General features: G+C 38.5%; 1 protein-coding gene across 3 annotated transcripts in view; it reads left to right on the forward strand.

Moving 5' to 3' along the window:
* The first annotated feature begins 7,448 nt into the window (after positions 1–7,448).
* LOC137976193 (peroxidasin-like) overlaps positions 7,449–15,000 on the forward strand; it is a 29,939-nt gene continuing 22,387 nt past the window's right edge. The window contains exon 1 of one of the 3 annotated variants that reach the window (XM_068823492.1): positions 7,449–7,635. The gene's annotated coding sequence lies outside the window, so the exon portion shown is untranslated. Of the gene's footprint in view, positions 7,636–11,932; positions 12,019–15,000 lie in introns of those variants that run through there. The other 2 variants (XM_068823490.1, XM_068823491.1) reach the window with 2 other exon arrangements.

Raw genomic sequence — 15,000 nt, forward strand, 5'->3', positions numbered from 1 at the left:
TGGCGTGCGAAATGCTCGCTCGGCCCATTGTCCGTCCGTGACTTAAAAAGGTCGCGTTCTCAAGCTTGCTTGTGTCACGCTTTATCGTGACCCAGAGGAGGAATGAATAGTATCCCATAATAAAAAGGGATTCCTTTTATATCATCAATTGAAGTCGTGACGTAATCAGTATCTTCCAGCCACAACGCAGAGGTGAACAGTGCTTGAGACTACCATGTTGTGTTTACAAACAGACCCTGGTGTCAAGGCTTCGGCTCTTAAGCATAATGTTATACCTTCATTACGAGTCAGAAGAAAAATTTGTTGTCAAGTTGAATGATTTTACGTGTGCTTCATTGAAATGTTTATTTTTTTCGGTCCGCCATCTTGAATAATTGTGACTTGTTATGTTGCCCTATTGCAAACGTCACAATTATTCAAGATGGCGGATCGTTCTGAAATTCATTAATTTCGGATACGAACGCTTCCTTTGGAAACTGAACTTCGAATAATTCTGATTGTAAACATTACGTTCTTTGGTTTAAAGTTATTTTTGTGGTCTTAGTGGTGGTTCCCTTTGAATATCAGTAGACGTTTTATACTGAATCCAGTCAATTCTTGATTGACTTTAAAAGGTCCGATAGCACAAACACTTTTTTTTTAAAAATGTAGATGTACCGTGCAAAAGCAGCCAATTAAATGGTGAACTGTCACTGTTGTGTATACCCCTGCACTGAAAATGGCCTGACCAAGATCAGCCATATCTCACTGTTGGTCGCAGCTGAGAGATGAACACAAAGGCAAACATGGTTTAATTATGAATGACTCAGTGAAATGAAATGAATGTATATTTGAAGTGCGGGGAAAAGGTAAAGTAACTTTATTTAACGTCGGTAGTTCCTTCAGCTACGAGGCTGGTATCAATGGAAGCCGACGGAATTAGAGGAGAGATCCTCGCACTCAGCCTGACAATTTAATTAAGCAGTTGTCGCTTTTTGGACCCACTTGGATTTTTATTATTATAGTTCAATTATCAATGAAACCTTAAAAACCTTTTTAAAACACCAGCAAAAATGTTTGTTGTCTCAATAAGGACACCGCTAGGCTCCTTTTATCTGCTGATTAGGGTAATTGTGTCCTACCAGTAGTTACAGTATAGGCAAACATGCAACGGTACCATGAAAAGGCGGGCCTTAATAGGCCCTTTCTGAGTTCAAGTCTGCCTCCTCTTCAAAGCGAGTCTAAGTGCGAAGTTTTTCTTATGCAAATTAGTTTTAATTCATATGTAAAGTAGAACTAATTACCATCACAAAAACTTCGCACTTAGACTCGCTTTGAAGAGGAGGCAGACATGAACTCGGAAATGGCCTATTGAGTCCACTTCATGATAAGAGTGCATACTATCTGATCCTACAAAAGTTAAACAAAGTGTTACTTGAATTGAAAAAAAGCCGGTAGCATCAGCGAGTCTATCAGCGAGTCTACGCATAAAATGTTACAGAGGTAAGCAGCGGTTTGCACCCACGCATTCATGGCTTGCCATGCAAAACTCCAATAAGAGAGGGATTGCTTTGAGACTCTGAACTCTGGACGCCTGGTGACGAGTTTAATCGGTTCTGCTGGAGGGAGGGGAGTCTCAAATTGCTAAAAACAAAACTCACTGAGCAATTTGAGACTCCCCTCTTTCCAGGGGGACATATATTCCCCTCGTCACCAGGCATTCCGAGTTCAGTGCCATTTTGAATTGGGCACTTCGCGAGTACAACGCTTTCCGGCCGCCATTTTAGCAGGTTAACTTTACAAGTTTTACGGAGTCTGGTGGCTTCGCGTTGCTACCTGGAGATGCTTCAGTGGATTCATGGTTTAGAGAAATTCATGTTCCACGAGCCTGGCGTGTTTATTTAGCGACTGGATTCGATTTTCACGAAAGAAATCGTGCATGTTTTGGGTCGATCGGAGTTCCTACGCTGGCTTCCGTCTCCTACCTTGTCACTATACTATGAAGGAAGGTGAACGGGGACCATTTTTCCCGAAACTTCGTGTACGTATTAAAGACAACAACAGCTCACCACATGGTAAGTTTTATCGATTTTTATTTCCATTTTCTAGCAAATTTTCAGACCTAAACATTGCCTCATATGTTCTCTGTATTTACCTACACACAGTGAGCCTGGGTTACCTGTGATGAGGTTAGCGTTTTTCTGTTGTGCTAACTTAATTAAATATAAATATACATTCTACCTCGTGAGTTTGTTATTCTCGTTAACCAGCAGTGGAAAGTCATTGCAACGCGAATGGCGTTTTAGTGCATCTTATGTTGTTTGTTTCAATAAAATATTTCGCTGGAAAAGGATTGTGTGATATTTTCTGCCTTTGTGAATTATAATATCATGTTGTGTATTGAATTTTCGAGCTTAAGGTTGAAACGTGATACGGGAGGATATTTTTAGTATTGCTCTGTAAGCAGGAAAGGTTTCATGAAAATAAACAGGTCTGTTGGAAGCGTGCTTGAGTTTCAACAAAATGAGCCCCAAAATCAGCAAAAAATTGTGACGCCGTTGAATAATAAAGTAGCTGCTATTTCCAAAATGATGGAATTACCTGTTGATAAATAACCTCGTCTTGGAGAGTAAATTTTTGACTTTGCAGAAACAATGGTGGGCGATTGTGATCTTTGTTTTGAATTCGCTCATTTATTGTCAAACTTTATAACACTTGACAGAAAAAGAAACTTACGAAAACCCGGTATCTTGCCATCACTTGACACAGATGCTTCACTGTTTGGCAAGTAAACATGTCGCGGTAACTTTAATAATCACGGCGCCTGCTGAATTTATTTGTGCAGCCAAAACTTACAATAACAAAATTGAGCGTAGCAAAAATCTCCCAAAATGTTTGTCGCTGATCGTAACTGTTTATATTCTATATTCACGGTTCAAAATTAATGTTGTTTTCATGTTTTAAATATGTTATTCTCGAGCGACCGTCCTGGAAACTTCCTTCTTCTCTTTCTAAAAGCTGTGTATCAATATTTATTTACTTTTGCATCAATATTTGTTTTTGCATAAAGCAAGCTAACAAAATCTGTACCTCGCTGAATTTGCATTTGTTAACGTTAATAGTATTTTCGGTCCAATGCTTCTGTTTTACGAAGGGGTATATGTCAGATGCTCAGAGGGCACGCGTAAACTTGTGGTGAAAAGAAGTTTATCAACATGTCAGCCCAGAAGGCAATGTTTCTCACTTCCCATTTATTTTCTTCGATCTTTCTGGGTTCAGTACTTTGCTAGTAACCACATGTCTTCTCAGGCTATTTACCCAAGGCTTCTACCATGGCACTTAACTACAATAATAGACAATACCAAAACAATATCGTGCACTGTTAGAGCTACATATATCGTGCACTGTTAGAGCTACATATTACGCAAGGACAGATCTGTTTCGTCGTACGAACGTGTGAGAACCTGTGAGCCAAAGGGCCTCTGCTGGTATGACTTCTGGGTGACCCCTTACATGGTCTTAATGACCCCCCAACTTGAAAAAATTGTCTGGAACGATTCACGTACCACAGGCAACCCAGTGTACCCTCACGGAGGGTATAGTTTCATCTAAAAATGATTAGGCTTTCACGTCTTCTCTATGAACAAAAAATCAATTCTCCTTTTTCTTTAGATTTAAAACTGTCTTAACTAAAACAGTATACCATGAGGGACGCAAGTTACTTCTTAACTGTAAGTACCGTTTCACGCTGAGATCGTTTTCTTGCGGTCGGGAAAGGCTTCATAATCCACCATGTCCGAAGAAATTTTCTGTTATCTCCCTGCATCTACCAATGTGATATTTCAGATCTAATATTTACAAATACGTGTCTCAAACATCTGGAAAATGTTGTCATTTGATCAATACCATTTCACGTTTCACAATTTAACAGATCAAAGGTATGTTTGTAATTATTTTAGTGGAGATGGCGCAAAAAAACGGTTTCAGTCCCTTTACTCGGTTATGCTTAGAAACAATATTTGTGGCATAAGTTCACATCAATACTTTAAAAGCGGAAACTTTGTGATTTCGCACTTTCCGGAAAAAAAAATTGAACAAGCACACATTGGATTTCTTGGCTGATGCAAAGAATCATGGAAAAGCTTTATCTTCCGCCTATTCCAACCTTGGCCACGTCCTTTGGTTTTTTGGCAGGAATACCTCGACAGTTAAAATTACGAAAAAAAGCTCCCTTTACAACGATGGCACGTTTAATCAACTAAAGAAATTCGTCAACGATTTCGGTTTGAGGAATCACGATTTTTTTCCGAAGACGTCAGTGGAGTTGTTACTAGTGCCAAAACCCGGTCAAGAAAACCTACCGTAAACACATATAGAGGCCCACACGTCAAGCACAAAGAGCTTATCTGCCCAGCTGTTAACCTAAGTAACTTGGAGTAATAAATCAATTCGATCTTTGACGCAACGAATAAATTACCAGAAGAATTCATTTAATAAGAATTTTTTTTCAAATTTTAGTAAGTACCTTTGAAGATCATTATTACTGGGTTGCCTATGGGCAAACTCAGTCGAGGTCTGCGTTTAGTTTGTTTGTTTTCTTTTTTTTCTTTTTTTTTTTTTCCGTGTCGGTAAAAGTCTTGCCGGTCACTCCCCTGGTAAGTGGTGTCTTTGTGTATAGAGCCTTCTGCGCGTATTTTCTTAGGATCGAGAGGGTGGTGGAACTGCGTAGATTTCTCTGGTGGACACAGTAGAATCATTAACTTAGCCTGCAATGGCGTCGAAAGTCATGCAACGCGAATGGCGTTTTAGTGGATCCTTAAACAAAATATACCCTTATGGAGCTCAATAATGGAAAGTCAGTTGGATAAACTAGGCATGAATCTCAAAAGCGACGAGTACTGGACTTCGACAACAATCTATCGCCGGTCGAGACGAAATCAAAGTGAGCAGTATTTACCTGAAGTACTGTACATAATAATTTGACACAATTGAGTTTCTTGTCTTCACGCACGCAATCAAATAGGAAGAGGTTTTCGCCTCTAAGAGCAAATATGTTTGTTTCAATAAAATTTTCGCTGGAAAAGGATTCTGTGGTATTTTCTGCCTTTGTGAATTATAATATCATGTTGTGTATTGAATTTTCGAGCTTAAGGTTCAAATGTGATATGGGAGAAGTTTTTTAGTATTGCTCTGTAAGCAGGAAGGGTTCACAGGCCTGTCGGAAGCGTGCTTGAGTTACAACAAAATGAGGCCCAAAATCAGTGAAAACTTGTGACGCAGATGAATAATAAAGTAGCTGCTATTTCCAGAATGATGGAATTACCTGGTGATAAATAACGTCGTACGCGTCTTGGAGAGTAAAATTAATTTTGACTTTGCATAAACAAGAGTTGGGCGATTGTGATCTTTGTTTTGACTTCGCTCCTTTCATTGTCAAACTTTATAACACTTGACAGAAAAAGAAACTTACAAAAACCCGGTATCTTGCCATCATTTGACACAGATGCTTCACTGTTTGGCGAGTAAACATGCCGCGGTAACTTAATCACGGCGCCCGCTGAATTCCGGCCATGTCACTTTCGATTTTGCAATTTACTTGAACGTAGCAAAAATCTCCCAAAATGTTTGTCGCTGATCGTAACTTTTTATATTCTATATTCACGGTTCAAAATTAATGTTGTTTTCATGTCGTAAATATTTTATTCTCGATCGACCGTCCGGGAAACTTCCTTCTGCTCTTTCTGAAAACTGTGTATCAATATTTACTTGCTTTTTCATCAATATTTGTTTTGCATAAAGCAAGCTATACCTTGCTGAGTTCGCATTTGTTAGCGTTAATAGTATTTTCGGTCAGATGTTTCTGTTTTTTATAAAGGGTTTATTGTTTTGGTCTCCCATCCCAACACTAACCCCGCGAAACAGGGCTTGACTTAGTGAAGTTTAGTATTACAAAGTTTTCGGATGCTCATAGGGCACACTTGTGGTGAAAAGAAGTTGTGAGGGAACTTGAAAATTATCAACATGCCAGCCCAGAAGCAAATGTTTCTCGCTTCTCTTTTATTTGTTATTCTTCAGAGACTGGAATGCTGTATTTCAATACCACACAATTCAGTGCCTTCTGATTTTCTGTAGCACGTATCACAGGCAAGCCAGTGTATGCTTCACAGAAGCATCTAGTTAAGAGCAAATTCCCACAAGAATCAAACAAAATCGAATTTCTTCGGGAAGGCTTGAAAACTCAATTTCGCTTCCCTTTTGCATATAGCTAGCCCCTAGCAAGAATACAAGCAGCCTGTGTTTTTTTTCCTCGGAATAGGTTTGTCTTTCCGAGAAAAACAACATTTTCGATTTAACCTCCAGTCTCAGTTTAGCGAGTCCCAACTTGGCTGAAAATTGACCATTTCCATTCGATTCGCATGTCGTAACTATCGAACGCAGAAAAATTGTAATACAACGAACTTATTGCATAACGTTTCCTTGTCCAAAACCTACAATTTCAAGAATATTGGATTAATCTAATTATTTTACCGTAAACAAAACCAAAGTGTTTACCAAATGTTAACTTCGGCGGTCGGTGGGAAGAATTGTTATTTTGACCATGTGCCATATCACCGAATTTCATGGGATTAAGGACTTTAATTAAGGAAGGGTAGGTCTTTCAAAATATGTAAAATTTAGTTTGGGCAAATGATTGGCAGTCGTCAAAAAAATGATTCAAAATCGCTTACACTAGACACAAAATCACGCCAGCGGTGTCGAGTGCGTGACCCACAGGCAGCCCAAGCTCTGTAAACTATTTATAGGCTTTGTATGGGAAAATTAACTTCGAGCTTATTATAAAGCTCAAATAAACTGTAGATGTAGAAGTAAACTTGTCTTTTGTTGTCATTTCCGCTTATGAGGGGAAATGACAACTGACGACATCGCAAAAATTCGTAAGCCACAAACCCGTATAAACGGACACAGTTTGCCCTCCGATTGCACAGAAAAGACGAGGACAATTGGACGTTGAGGTAAGCGAAGTTTATTTCTACATTTACAGCTTTTTTGAGCATTTATAAGCTCAATGTTAATTTTCCCATACAAAGTCTATAAATTGTATACCGAGCTTGGGCTGCCTTTGCGTGACCAAGAGAATATTATCATTGTATCAGGGGCACCCAACGAGTAATTTCGGTAAATATCTGTTCGGAAGGAACAGATATCCGCCATCTCCATACTAATATTACTTCGGTTCGAAAAGTCAGCGTTACAAAGGTATAAATATGAGAAAAATGTTTAACCTCTTTGATTTGTGACATCGTGAATTTTGCAAACTCAGCGGCGTTTTCGACAGCTTCCCACATAACAAAAAAAAAAAAACAATAAACTGAATAAGTTCTGGTCCTCAAATGCATATGTATTCATTGTATGTATCACTATCTGTATCAATGTCAGTGTCCTTTGATTTAGTAAGCAGTAAACAGCTTAAGTGTTATTCAATGTTTGACTTTTAGGTTGCCATTTTGATGACATTTGATGGTCCTTCGTGTTGTTGACTTTCAACGCGTAATTTGCATATTTATGCCCGAGGCAAGCGCACGCAATACCATTTGCACATAGGGGTGAGGTTGGGGATTTCAGCGGACTACAGAACAGGAAGTGCCCCTTCACCAGGTAAAAAATCAAATACTTTCACTGGTCACTGGTCAAGAGAACAGACTGTGCAAGGAGAAAATAAAGCGTCAGAGAAATCAAAATCATAAACTGACCAGCAAAGCCTGAATTTAAAAAAATCGGAAATTGATCAGCTGCTACTGACTCTTCTCCCGATGTCTTCTAGATCCTCATTCTAAAATTCTAATGCATCAGTCAATTTCAGCAGTGCCCATCTCCCCTTCCCCCGGGCAACCGCGGGGTATTTGCTCACGTTGTCAGTCCCGGGGGTGGGGCATTCGCAATTTTATGGCGGCTCGGGGGCTGGGCATTTGCGTACCCTGGGGCGACCCCAGGGCATTTGAAACACGTGTTTTCAAAAGTTCCATGGATGAGTTCATCTGGAAAGACGAGGCGTTTGTCGATCAATGGCTTGTCCGTCAGGGACTAGAGAAACTTGCAGATGTTTTTAAAGGTATGTTTTCTCAATTTTAGGTACTGATATCTTCATCATCACTTGTAACATATAAGCGGCAAGGTGAACTATATTTTGTTTATCACAAAACAATCACTGAAGTGAACACGACTATTTCGCATTCAAAACTAGCCTAGCATTTTTTTAAATTCATGAAAATGGAGTTAAAATACTTACGATTTCCGAATTCAAATGATGCGATCTTCGAGACTGATCTTCCGAGCTTAAAAAGTATTGAAATAAAATATTAAAGTTGTGAGATTTCTATAACTGGTAATTGTTTTATTGTAAACACTGTTAACAGGATTGCCGTTATTCTAGTCAAAATATTCAAAACAAATGGTTTTTATACAACAAAATATTCAATGTCACGCTATCCTCTAGCAAACTGTTAAAAACAAAATATAAGGAAATAAATAAAATATTATAAGAATCAACTAACACGTCCTGTTGTCCTTGAAGTCTTACCGTTGTATTAAAATACTGAACATTTGAACGTTTTATTCACTGGTTAATAAAAAAACTGCAGAGGTGTTGGAAGGCAATGTTCCCGGGGACGGGGCATTTGCCCTCTTTCTTCATCCCCTCCCGGGGGAAAATGCTAATGCCAGGGGATTAGCCCGGGGGTGGGGGTGGGGAACGGCTCGAATAGGCTTTTTCACGGTAATCTAGCATGTATGTGAGGCAATTTCGGGCTATTTTGTAGTTTTAACCCGAAATTCCCTCGCACCCACGTTAGATTACATTGTAATGCAAATGAGAAAAACTAACCGTGAAAAGGGCTATTGACTGATGCATAATTTGCTATGGCCGTGTCGATCGCGCGAACAACGACTAGCAACTATTGCTTTAAAAGAACACGAAACTGCCATGATTTTAACAGCGGCTTTGCACAAATTTCTCGTGGGAAAAAGGGCTTTCTTTTACTTTATTTGGTATCAGTGAATTAAGTTAGTGTCGTCTAGGAAAAGTAACCAACATTTTTGTCGCATGGTCAATAGTATGAAATATACAAAAAAAAGTAATTATAATTTCGTTTTCCGTAGAAACACAGTACTGAGATTCCAATGCGTTTTTTTGTTGCATGTTATATTGGCAGACGCTCAGCTTACAAAAATCCCCACCCCTACCCAGTGCAAAGAATTTTGCCACATGCTGCACAATATGCAAATTAGAAAGACAGAGCGATCACACATGTGGCTTATTCGTTTTCACTGGCTATTTCTGCTTCAAAGCAGGTTGAGTGATTCTATCTAGCAATACAATGAACCACCAAGGTACAGGTTGCATAGGGACTTCGCAAAATCGCTTTTTGTGGTTAAATCTACCAAACAGACCTCTGTACCCTCTGTTCCTCTTTACCCGCTATTCCTCTGTACCCGCAGTTCCTCTGTACCTTTGTACCTCTGCACCCTCTGTTCCTGTGTACCCCTGTACCCTCTGCAGTCTCTGTTCACTATTTCGGAGCCCGGTATATGAGAGACTAGCCCAAACTTAGCGGAGCGCCATTGAAGAAATGACTGCAGACAAACGTTGTTTGACCGTCAAGATATCATATCCGAGCTAAAGTGAACATATTTATGTTGCAGTGTGCTTTAGTAATGCAGATATTTCGAAATGAAGGGATTTCATTAATTATACATACAGGGGTAATGTTTGGTCACGCATTCGACTACTGGCGTGATTTTGATTTTTCTGTACGATTTGAATAATTTTTTAACGAGTGCTTATTCATTTGCCCAAACTAAACTTTACATATATTGGAAGACCTATCTTTATATAGTTAGAATCTAAAATCTTTTGGAATTCCGAGATATGGCACATGGTCAAAATGTCAATTCTTTTCACCCACCGTCGAACTCTTCGTCTGAGAACATTCTACTTTTGTTAACCACCAAATAATTAGATTAATCCAATTTTCCTGTAATTGTGCTTTTTTCGACAAGGAAGGGTTATGCAAACAGTTGGTTGTATTACCACTTTTCTGCATTCAATCGATTTTCAGCCCGGTTGGGACTCGCTAACTTGATGCCAGGACGTGAAATCGAAAATGTCGTTTTTCTCGGAAATATCGAAATATTTAAGGAAAGAAAACGCATGGCGTTTTTACTTTCACTGAGGCCTACTTATATACAAAAGTAGGGCGAATTTAAAGTCTTACCGGACTATATTTGAATTTTGTGGGCATTTGCTCTTAACACTTACAATCTAAAGTTATTTCCAATTGAGTTCCATTGAAAACGCCAGTTTTGAGTGAGACAGGGGACAGAGGTCAATGAATGAGTCACTAACCCAAAAGAAACGAAAAATCACACCCGTAAAGTCGACCAATGAGAAAGAAAACTACTAATAAAACAAATTTCTACTTTCGCGCTAAAACACGTTGCATGTAGGTACTTTGAATTCTGATATCCCGCTGTTTGTGATATTATTTGTTGCTCGTTGATATTCGTCGAGGATTGTCAAGAGGGTATAGCATTACCGTATAAACTCTTGTTCTTAGGCCATCGTAGCTTGATTAAGAAAATAACACAAACAGCGGTGATAAACATTGTATTCAAACGCATTTTTTATAAAACTTGACGTTTCGTATGCTAGTCAACATACATTTTGAAAAGTGACCGATACAATTTTTGAAATGACTATGTATCTATGCCGTAAACATTAGGGGTCTGGAACCTAGACTGAGAAAAATGATCTGCAGCAGTACGTGTCTAGACATAATGAGGAAATGAGGAGTAATAGCTACAACAGCAATAACTTCCCACTACTAATATTGACCTTAAGGGAAGGCTTCAGCTCTTGAATGAGCAAAGTCTCTTTAATTTTGCAGTTGGTATTAGTTTTTCCGGACGTATCAGTTTTTCCGGACGCTAAAATGTCAAAGTGATCCCATTTAATGTCGTGGCCAGTGCGCGTTATCACGTTCAACATGTATTGAACAAAAATAAAAACAAATCAATAACCCTGTTCAAGCTACGTACAGTCCCCAAAAAAGATATCTTAATCGTGTTACCCTACTTAGGTCTTCACAGTAACCAAGTCACTAAACGTCTGAAATCCTGCGTATACAATTTCTACTCTTTCGTCAATCTCAAGATCATATTCCAAAACACACGCCGCATCAAATCCTTTTTTCCATACAAAGATCACTTGAACCGATCTCAGAGGTCCAAGGTCGTCTATAAAGCTGTTTGCTGGAACTGTGATGAATTCTATATTGGCAAAACAAAACGAAGACTCTATGACAGAAAAACAGAACATTTCAAGGCCCTCGCTAAAAGTGACCATTCATCAGCCATTGCTGATCATGTGAAAACCACCGGCCACGACATTAAATGAGATCACTTGGACATTTTAGCGTCCGCAAAAACTGACTTTCACTGCAGAATTAAAGAGACTTTGTTCATTCAAGAGCTGAAGCCTTCCCGCTTAATGTCAATATTAGTAGTGGGAAGTTATTGCTCTTTTAGCTATTACTCCTCATTATGGCTGAAGCCTTCCCTTAATGTCAATATTAGTAGTGGGAAGTTATTGCTCTTTTAGCTATTACTCCTCATTAAGTCTAGACACGTACTGCTGCAGATCATTTTTCTCAGTCTAGGTTCCAAACCCCTAATGTTCACGATATAGGTATAGTTTTCAAAAATTGTAACGGTCACTTTTGAAAATGTATGTTGACTAGCATACGAAACGTCAAGTTTTATAAAAAATGCGTTTGAATACAATGTTTATCACCGGTGTTTGTATAGCATTACAGAAGCCCTCAATTAACGCGGAGACACGTGATCTGTCAAAGTTGAAGAATGTTCCGCCCACATCATTATTTAAAGACTTGGGACGAAGTCGACAAGCGCTATTAATATCGTAGTTCATTCCTTCGAAAAACAAAGCACCCATTGAGAATCCCGGAGCAAAGGTGGAGACAGGTAGGTTTTTAGTAACGGGTAGTATTATGGTTTATCGCACACTTTTTGTTTAGTGATCATGAAAAAACTTCCAACAAACAATTCTGGGTCCAATTCTTGATCCAATCAAAGGAAGACAAAGTGAATGAATCACATCTCCAGGCTCCGTGAGCACTTGTAAAAGAATGGAAAAAACAAATTTAGTTTTAAAGCAGGGCTCTATTTCCAAAGGACCTTGATATTAGCAGGCAGGTCAGAACTTTAAAGAAAACGACAAAGCTTTTAAGATTATAAGACATGTTTCGACAGAAACTTCTGTCATCTTCAGTTGATTAATGTACAAAGCGTTAGATAAATCTAAAACTATCCTTTTTACGTTTTATGTACATTCCATTGTTACTAGCATATATAATTAGCACTTTTTCCTACTTATAAATTCAAGTTCTAACGCTTTGTACATTAATCAACTGAAGATGACAGAAGTTTCTTTCGAAACTTGTCTTATAATCTTAAAAGTTTTGTCGTTTTCTTTAAAAGGCTCAATTTGATGAAAAACTTGAACCTTGTATTTCGTGGATAATGGAACCAAAAGGTCGAGACAGCAGAAAGCAAATCGTTGTCTTTAAGAAAATTACGACATTTTTTAATTTCAAAGACATGTTTCGATGTTACGAAAATCATCGTCAGTTACAGAATATTTGAAAAATCGTTAGGACTATATAACAACTAGGCGAAACATGCATAATCAAACATCTTCAAACATTTACTAAGCTCAGAACCGTTGTCGTCAATCTTGCTCTGCAGATTGTTTCGAAATCCTTGATTCTGCCCCTACTGAATTTCAATTTAAACTTAAGGAGCATATAAATTGGGAAACGCCTAATTTAGGGGCCGACCATTTAACTCTTGAGTTGGGGGATGGGTGATTTTGAAAAAAAAATTCCTGCAAGAGATTGTTGCAAGAAAAAAATTGCATGCAGCACACATGAAATAGAAAAAAAATTCTTGCACTGCGCAAGCAAGAAAAAAAAAATGTTGCAAAGCTATTTCATCATTCCTTTACAAAATCCCAGCAAAACTGCAACATTCCGGATAATCTGCAAGCCAGCGAGCCACTCTGGTTAGCCTATTAAAATAACACATTGATTGGCCTAAGTAACACTCTGGTTAGCCTAAACGTCACACCGGTTGGCCTACAGTTAGCTTAGGTAGCTTGCGGTTTGCCCGTATAATGGGATAAGGGATTTCTTGCTTGCTCGGTTCACATGGTACCAAGTCATAGGAGTCATGCAAGCCATTACGGTTAGCCTAAATTACACATCGGCTAACCTAGTTAGCAGTGCAGTTAGCCTACAGTTCCTTAGGTAGCTTGCGGTTATTGGATCAGGGATTTCTGGCTTGTTGGCTCGCACTGCATCCAAACCCGTTAGCTTCTCACAAGCAGTAATGGAGGTAAATTTTTCTATTTGTAGAATCAAGTTTTATTAGACAAAGAAAAATAATTTGTTCATTTTTAATCTTTTCAACTGAAGCATTTTCATGTAATTACTTTCTATTAAAATATAAGGTTTTTGCAATGCCTTATATAATATATATACGACAACATATAACAAATTAGACCATGATCAACTAACTTTAATTCTATCTGCTTTCAAATTTGTTTTAGAGATATCAGTCCACTTTTAAATTGTAACTAATGATTCTAGCCGTAATTACCATGCTATGAGCATTTCTGAACTGCTTTTTGCTATTTTCAGCTATTTTGTTAAATTAAGAAGCTAAACATTTTCAAATCTACCTGTGAAGCATCACTTTATAACACGAGAAAAAAAAATCCTGCACACCAGATTGCTAGAAAAAAAAATTATTGCTGACCATAAATCACCCCCCCCCCCCCCCAAAGTTAAATGGTCGGTCCCTAAAATGATCGCTCCATGACATTGCAACGGATTACAACACCTCCACAGTGTCAAAACTTGAGCTTCTCAATGAAAAGTATGTTAGGAATCCTAGTACGCCGTACTAGCATTCCTTTGAAGTACTTACAGTTAGGGCTTCGTGCGTCCCATCATGCGTATGTTGCCCAGTATCCGACCACTTCAGTTTAAGTGCTATAATTTTTTTCCTTAGCCGCAAGAGCCGTGAAATTTGGCCCTGAAACAATACATTCAGTCTGATGAAAACAAGCTTTGCGTTTTTATACCTTCGTTTCCGTGGTGAAATTTGCATTTCTACAGATGTCCGTTGCTTCCCGGCAGTATCCGACCACAGGAATAACAATGCAATTAAACGTGACTTTCGGTGGGGAATAGATGTTTTTGTCTCCCTTTGCTCTTGCAAAGTACTTTGGCATTAGAATTCGGAAAATATAAATCGACTTACGAACCGACCATTGTGGGAAAATTGAGAATTCCGTTCTAACCTCTGCTTCCGGTAGCTTTGCAATGGTTTTGCAAAGTACGGTGTGAACGCAACACACAGAAAATAATTCCGCTTGATAAATCAATGAAGAAAGTTTCAATTGAGTTGTATCAGAATATTATTACACTACACACAGATTAATTAAAGTTCACGATATGAAATTAATCACGACTGCAGCTTATACAATGATTTTTGCACAGTACACAAAAAATTGGTCGTATACTGTGACGCTTAGTGAAAATTTTGCTGATGATTCTGGTCTCCGTTATTCTAGAAACAGGAAGAATTGAAGGATGCTCTAACTACTTGAATTCTTTGAGAATACTCACCGCAAATATCGAAAGGTTTCTTAAAAAACCTCATGATTTACAGGCCATTTCTTCAACAGGGATAGTTTTACTGCGTAGTGACAAGCGTAAATATTACCATGGAAATTTCGATCTCCTGAACAGAACGGCGCCCTCTGCAAATGATCCTACAGCTTAGAGCCCTTCAAAACTTGCATCTCAAAGCTTAAATGTTCAGTGTCAAATCGGTATACTTCGTTTTCCTTAAACTAATAAGGGCGTTGCAAAAATTTAA

The sequence above is a fragment of the Montipora foliosa genome, chromosome 11 (genome assembly GCF_036669935.1).
Source record: "Montipora foliosa isolate CH-2021 chromosome 11, ASM3666993v2, whole genome shotgun sequence".
NCBI lineage: Eukaryota > Metazoa > Cnidaria > Anthozoa > Scleractinia > Acroporidae > Montipora > Montipora foliosa.